Source organism: Canis lupus, chromosome 3, assembly GCF_011100685.1.
Source record: "Canis lupus familiaris isolate Mischka breed German Shepherd chromosome 3, alternate assembly UU_Cfam_GSD_1.0, whole genome shotgun sequence".
NCBI lineage: Eukaryota > Metazoa > Chordata > Mammalia > Carnivora > Canidae > Canis > Canis lupus.
Window position 1 is genome coordinate 83,580,213 of NC_049224.1, and position 7,462 is coordinate 83,587,674.

Genomic DNA, 7,462 nt, shown 5'->3' on the forward strand with positions numbered 1-7,462 from the left:
TTTCATAATGATAATTGTTTCTAAATCCCAATGATTAAATTTCATCATCCATAGTTATGTTTAGGGAAAATGTTTAATTAAAGATCAATCTTAAGCTCTATCCAGAATATTAGTTAGATATATGTCAAGGCTCAAAGTTCTTTTGATATTCAGTCAATACTGGTTTATTCAGGATTATTAAAATCTTTGATATAACCATTTGATAGGCTTATTTGCTTTTTAGTAGACTTCATTGAAATTTAGTGGGAAAACAATCATATTCTCTTCATACTTTCTGGATTTACTCCCAGACAATAAAAACATATTTTAGTTTTGTACATTTTATATTTCTACTTTTCACTTTAAAAGATAGACATAAAACTTGAAACTCTTTTTCTTCCAGAAGACTCAGCCTAAAATTTTTCCCTTGGTATCTGAATACATACTAGCCTTCTCTCCTGGCTCTCAGGTGGGCAGCTTTGCCTCTCCCCCTTCCTCAAGTAAAGCTGAACTGTAATACATAGGCCTATTTTTTAAGCTCATTGTACCTCAGAACAAAACGTGCACGTGGATGATGCCAGCAAAGGCAGCAAGCAGAGCAGAAATCTAGATTTAATGTGGAACAGAAAGAAGGAAAAATGAGTTAGGTGACATTTGAGAAAATTCAACTAATGCTGGATTTACCCTCCGTTCCAGCATCAGGGTCAGCATTTTTTCTGTAAATGACCCCATAGTAAATAGTTTAGTCTTTGTGGGCCTGGCTTTTGTAATTATGTGTATGAATCCTTGCTTTCCCAATCATCTAGTGAATAAATACACATTGAGCATTAAACGTGTTATTAGCACTTTAATTGCAGCCATGGTAAATAAAGAAGTATTCTTTTTTTTTTCTTCAAATAAAATATTCTTTTTTTTTTCTTCTTTTTTTCTTGCAATTAAGGGAAGAAAAGACCAATTCTCACCAATCAACAATGAAATTATAATATAACTTAAGAAACTCGGTTAAGCACCCTCTGGTTATGTTAGCCCAGGGGAAGCAGGGTGGGGAGGTGTCATAGAATGGACTGAGGACTAGAGGAGTCCTGGAGACCAGGAACAGAACTCTGGCTGCTGCTCAGATCCCTGGATGACAGAGTTCCCTAGGCAGGCAGGGTCATGTGAGTTCGAAATAGACCGCACATTCATAAAAGGCAGTGCATTATAGGTACTAAAAATAATGAGCTCTAGAGCAAAAACTGCCCAGGTTCAAATCACAGCACTGTCGCTCTTCAGCAATGTGATCTGGGGCAAATTACTCAATTTATTCTCCTTCAGTGTTCTCATCTGTAAAATAAGCGTAATTATAGCTCACTATGTGATGGTATTATGGTAAGGACAGAATGTGTTGATATTTATAAACCTCAGAACTATGCAGGTGCTTAATAGCTCTAAGTGTTTCTTCTTATTATTTCTATTACTATTATTATTACTATCATTGCCATTGTTATTACTCTATAAGGATACTAATCTGCTTTAAGCCCTTGGTACATTGATAGAGTCCTGGAAACTTAAATTCATTTTCTTCTGCATCTTTGTTTTGTTTTGTGTTCAATTAATATTTACATGTATGTGGAGGGAGCATTCACATGGTGATTATTAATGTATACTGTATTGATGATTTATTCTTTTTCTTTGCTGTTAGAAAGAGATTGAGAGAAGGAGAAAGGAGAAGAGGGAGACGGACAGAGAGAATAGAGGAGATTTGGGGCATGTTAGGAGAGTCAAACATGCTGATCTTGTATTTCCTTCCACCCTCCCTGCCAAAGAAGAATGATTTCCTAACCACTACTAACTAACAAATGCAGCATGTAAATGCCTGACAATCCCTTCCAGGATAGTTCTTTACAAAAAGCACTGCTGATTTTGCACTTCTGATTTTAACAAAAGTAACTATTACTTGATGGGACTTATTTTCAAGAAGCAAAATACCATTTTTGCATTAATATACTTAATTTTACCACTTGCGGAATTTATATACCCCTAGCTATATACAATACCGGAATAGTCCTATTATCATTATAATGAGGAGTAATGGTAATACAAAAATAACAGTTAATATATGGTTAGAGTTTATTTTTTTATTCATTTTTATTTGGTTAGATTTTAAAGCTTATATAGAATGATAAATATACCTCATAAAATAACGCATACATTTTTCTTTCTTTTCTAAAATCAAAAATTAAAGCTTCTCAATGGGCTGTAAAAGCCTTTTATTATTTTTCAAATAACAGAATTTTTATTCAGGGGCTCCCCATATACACAAATTTACTTTTTGAGCAAATTTCACTGCCATTTGACTTCTTCAAGGGACAATGTCCAATGTATCACGAAACTTCCTGGTCTACTTGGAGAAAAATGCAAGTAAAAGCAATTTTTGTTTTGTTTTGTTTTGTTTTTCCATCTGCGATGATTCTTTCCCTTTTTTTATGGTGGTGAAGGGTTAGGGGTTATGATTTGCATTATTCCATTCCATTCCATTGTTCACTATAGAACCGTGCAGCTCAGCATCCAACCTTTCAGCTCAGCAGCCAAGTAACAATGTCATTGATTGTCAATATAGAAAGGCTTCTGTTCAATCAGAAAAGATTTAGTAAGCATGTAAGTGATAAGTATTTATTAACTATGAGAGAACTGAAAGTCAACTAAATCATGGACCCTGCCCTCAAAAAACTGACAGTCTTAGAAGGGTCAGACATTTATACGATGTATATATAAGCATGAGATACAAACAGTGCTTTAAATAAGTTTTTTCTTTTTAAATATTTTATTTATTCATGAGAGACACAGAGATAGAGAGAGGCAGAGACACAGGCAGAGGGAGAAGCAAGCTCCATGCAGGGAGCCCGACATGGGACTCGATCCCAGGTCTCCAGGATCAGGCCCTGGACTAAAGGCAGCGCTAAACCACTGAGCCACCCAGGCTGCCCTAAATAAGTTTTTAATAATGTGTTTTGTAAGTGTGACAGGATGACTCTGACTCATGATTTGAAGGAACAGCACTTAGCAAGTGCATCATAGATATTGGTAGCAGAGATTGATAATATAACAACTGGTCATGGCTCTGTAGCAGCTTGGATGTCCTCATCGCCTACCCCAGAACAAACATTCATTCTTCGGTTACTTTATCATGCTGGCAACTAGAAAAACTAAGGAAAGGGATTCAGAAGGCTGAAAGTAAGAGACTGTTTTAGTTAGCTTGGGCTGCTGTAACAAAATATCACAAACTGGCATTTAAACAGCAAGCATTTATTTCGCATAATTCTGAAAGATAAGAAGAAGTCCAAGACCAAGGTACACTGGGCTCTTGATGAGGGCTTTTTTCTTGATTTGTAGACACATCTTGATGTATCTGCACATGGTAGAAAGAGTGATTGCAAGTTCTCTGGGCTCTTCTTGTGAGGGAACTAATGTCACCATGAGGACCCCACCCTCATGACTTCATTTAAACCTAATTAACCCCAAAGACCCTCACCTCCAAATATTATTACATTATTGGTTAGGACTTTAACATATGAATTTGGGGGAACACAAACATTCAGCTCCTAACAGGGATATTCAAGGAGCTCAGGATAATGACTACCAACTCGTATGAAAATATTTTCATACTCAAAAAATATTTCAATACTTTAAAAACCATGAAAAGCCCATATAACTAGACATAGACTAAATAAACACCCTGTTATATTAAGATAGGCCCCAAAATCTGAATAGGTTTTAGCAGTTACATGTTACATGAGACTGAGAGGAGGCTGGGTTGAGTACCTGAATATGTCATCTGCAATTAGGTCAATTATATAACCATTTCATTGGATCTATACCATCAGTGTAAAAATGATACATTATCATCTCATCATGTTGCTTCTAAATTACATCTTTTAACATCTTAAAAACCTGAATTCTTATTATATCTCTTGCTTTTCCAACTATTTTCCTTGATGATCTACTTTGTGTTTCTTATCTTTCTCATTAATTGTGGCGTAGCATCACAAGGGATAACTCTAAGCACTCCTTTAATTTAAAAAGCTCCAGCTACAGAATAAAGAAGAGTGAGTCTCTTATTCTTAGTCCTTGAAGAACACCTCCCATCAAATAGAATCTGCCACATTAACCCAATGAAGAAGTTCCACTCAATCTCGATGTTGAAATTTGGGTGATAGTAACTCAGAATGGACACAGTAGATAAGTACTTTTTTTCCCTTGTTTTTTTTTTTAACCTTAAGTGTAGTGTAATCTTACATGTTGCCTATTTTTGTTTCTTGAAATAACTGGCGTGAGTCTAAACACAATCACATCTTTTGTCTGTTTTCATTTGAAAAAATATGGCAGAAAGTACTTACTTTATAACACTAGATCTGCAGAACCTATTTCCTTTCCATGTTCAAATGTCATGAATATTTATGAACCCAGAGATGGAAGCAGTAAAATAAAATAAATTGGCTTGAGCCAAACACTATTCTGTGATCTTTTCCAGTTCATTCAACCGACTGCCACTTGACCAAGACCTCACTCAAATGAACTTACACATTAAACTACTCACTGAAAAATTGATTTCCCAAATGTTTTCCAATTACAAAATCACATGGAGTTTCACAGAAGCATTCTGCAAAACAATCAGTAATGGTAAGACTTAATTTTGATAAAAATTTTTAAAAATCCAGTGCAGGTTATTGTCTGTTGCTACTTAGGTCCTCAAACCCCTTCTCAGAGTGTGCTCTTATAAAACTTTGCTTGAAAATGTTGTGTTCTCTTCTTTGTAAGAGAAATATACTTCTCTTGGTGATGTGATTTATGAGGCCTCACTGTGGGAAGAGCATAATTCATGACTCCATTGTCAGGTGTGGCCATTGGACTTTCTTTTTTAGTCAATGAAATGTGGGCAAAAATGATGCAAGTCCATTCCAAGTGGAAGTTTAACTACCCATTTTGTATTTTTGCTAACTCTTGCATTTTCTCTCTACTATGAGAACAGAATGTCTCAAAGAGGGCCTGTTCTTTTGTCTCAAATTCCAGAATGAGGAAATAAATGAAACTAAGACTCAAGAAACTTATACTTGATGGCATACAATATGAGAAGCACACCAGTATATTTATAAGATATGGAGATTGGTGTGTGTTTTTTTAAGTTTTTATTTATTTATTCATGATAGACACACATGAGAGAGAGAGAGAGGCAGAGACATAGATAGAGGGAGAAGCAGGCTTTCTGCAGGGAACCTGATGTGGAACTCAGTTCCAGGACCCCAGGATCATGACCTGAGCCAAAGGCAGGCACTCAGCCACTTAGCCACCCAGATGCCCTGAGATTGGTGGATTGTAAATGAAGCACAACTAATAAAGTCGGTACTGGATATGGGATGCTTTAGTTAGATAAACCCAAACTCTGTGACACCGGCTTGTGAGATTAGGGGGAAGATAAGGACAAGACTGTTACTGAACATTTGAAAAACAGTCATATCATGCTAGAAAAGGAGCAAAATATATTTATTTTTGCTTCAGGTGAAAATTCTGGCTATAGCAATTAAGCAGATAACGTGCTGAATGATTTTTTTGTTAAAGAGTTTGGAATAAGTACTGTTACAGATAAGACTTAGTTGTTATCAGGTACATTTGACAAGCTACTAGAAGAAACAGACTAACATAGGAAAGACTTGGCTGGTTTGTAAGAGGGGGAAAATTAGCAGATCCAGAAATTCCAGTGCTTGCAAAGTGGGAGATGAAATAGGTAAAAGATAAATTCAGTCACAGAGAAAAGACCAAATCCAGGATGGCTTATTATTTAAAAAAAAGAAAAAGAAAAAAAGCAAAATTAAAAAAAAAACAAGTGGTGCTCCTAATTCACCCCTAAAATTCTTTTAGAGGAAAAATGTCTCAGAGTAAAGAGACTGAGGTTGTGGTATTCTCTTTAAAGACCGATAAATGCGAATAACCTATATCTGAGTTTAGAGAGAGGAGCATGCTTTGAAAAAAAATTGGGCGCCAAGTTATTTGGATAATTAACCAGATTGCAATCACATAAATATAAAGCTGGTAAAATTGTTGAGTGAATTATAGTTTCAAAAAAAAAAGTGACCAGCCTGAATTAAAATATATTAAAACTGCTCAAGATATAAAATAACCTGTGGGCTACCAAGTCTCCAGGGCAGAATGAAAGAAAACCTCTCAGGTTTTAAATAATAACCTATAATTTAGGATGAAATAACCTTTAGTTTTAAAGAAAGCACTTCTCAGAGAGTGGAGTCAAGAGCTGAGAACCAAAAGAAGGCTATTCTTATGAACTGGAACTAAGGCCTAATCAAAAACACTCTTTATTCCTAAGATTATGGGTCATACCAGGATCAAGTTTTTATAATTTTTTTAAAAGACATATTTATTTATCTGAGGGAGAGAGAGAAAGCATGAGCAGGGAAGGGGCAGAGGGAGAGAGAATCTCAAGCAAACTCCCCACTGAGCAGAAGCCTGACACAGGGTTCAACCTCACGACCCTAAAATCATGACCTCAGCCAAAATTAAGAGTTGGACGCTCAACCAATAGCGACGTAGGTGCCCCAAGTTTTTATAAATTCCATAGACATAACTGTTACGCGCCTCCAGTTGCTGTTTCTGATTTGGGTTAATCCTTGTCATTTTATCTCTATTTTATCAATATATCTTAAGTGTTTAGAGGACAAATCTTACATTTTTTTCTTTTTCTTTTTTTCTAGATTTTATTTATTTATTCATGAGGACACACAGAGAGAGGCAGAGGCATAGGCAGAGGGAGAAGTAGTCTCCCTGCAGGGAACCTGATGCGGGACTCGATCCCAGGATCCCAGTATCATGACCTGAGCCAAAGGCAGATGCCCAACCACTGAGCCACCCAGGTGCCCCTCAAAGCAGATATTTTAAAGACCATTGCATGTTCCCACAAGCAATCTTATTGTTTTACCCTGTACCAAGAATGGTATCCAGCAAATACCAGTTACCCCTGAAGCCCAAAATAGAAAAACACTTTGAGCAGAGCTTCAGCCACACCAAAGCTGCCAACATGTGACAGAAATATACCATGTTGTAAACCACCGATATCCTGTGGCTGACCTTAACAAGCTGGTGAACAATGGCCTATGCTGCTGGACTGAAATCCTGAAAATTTTATATTACCTTATCCCTTCCAGCTCAGTGCTTATTAATTACTGCCCATTGGAGGTGTTTGCATGAAATCAGAAGATACATTTTTAAATTTCTGGCAACTGTGCCTGCTGTTGTGGCTACTAGGTTCCTTTACCATCAGAAGAAATGTGGGGTCTTTGTTTATCAGAAATATGACTTTCTCCACCAATATCTTCAGCCGTATGGGCTCCTATGGTTTGTGATCCACTAAAAGCATTGTCTTTTTCCAATTTACTCTTGCCTGCCTAGTGGGTAGTAACAGCTTCTTGCTCTCAGAGTGCTCCGGGTAACATCATTT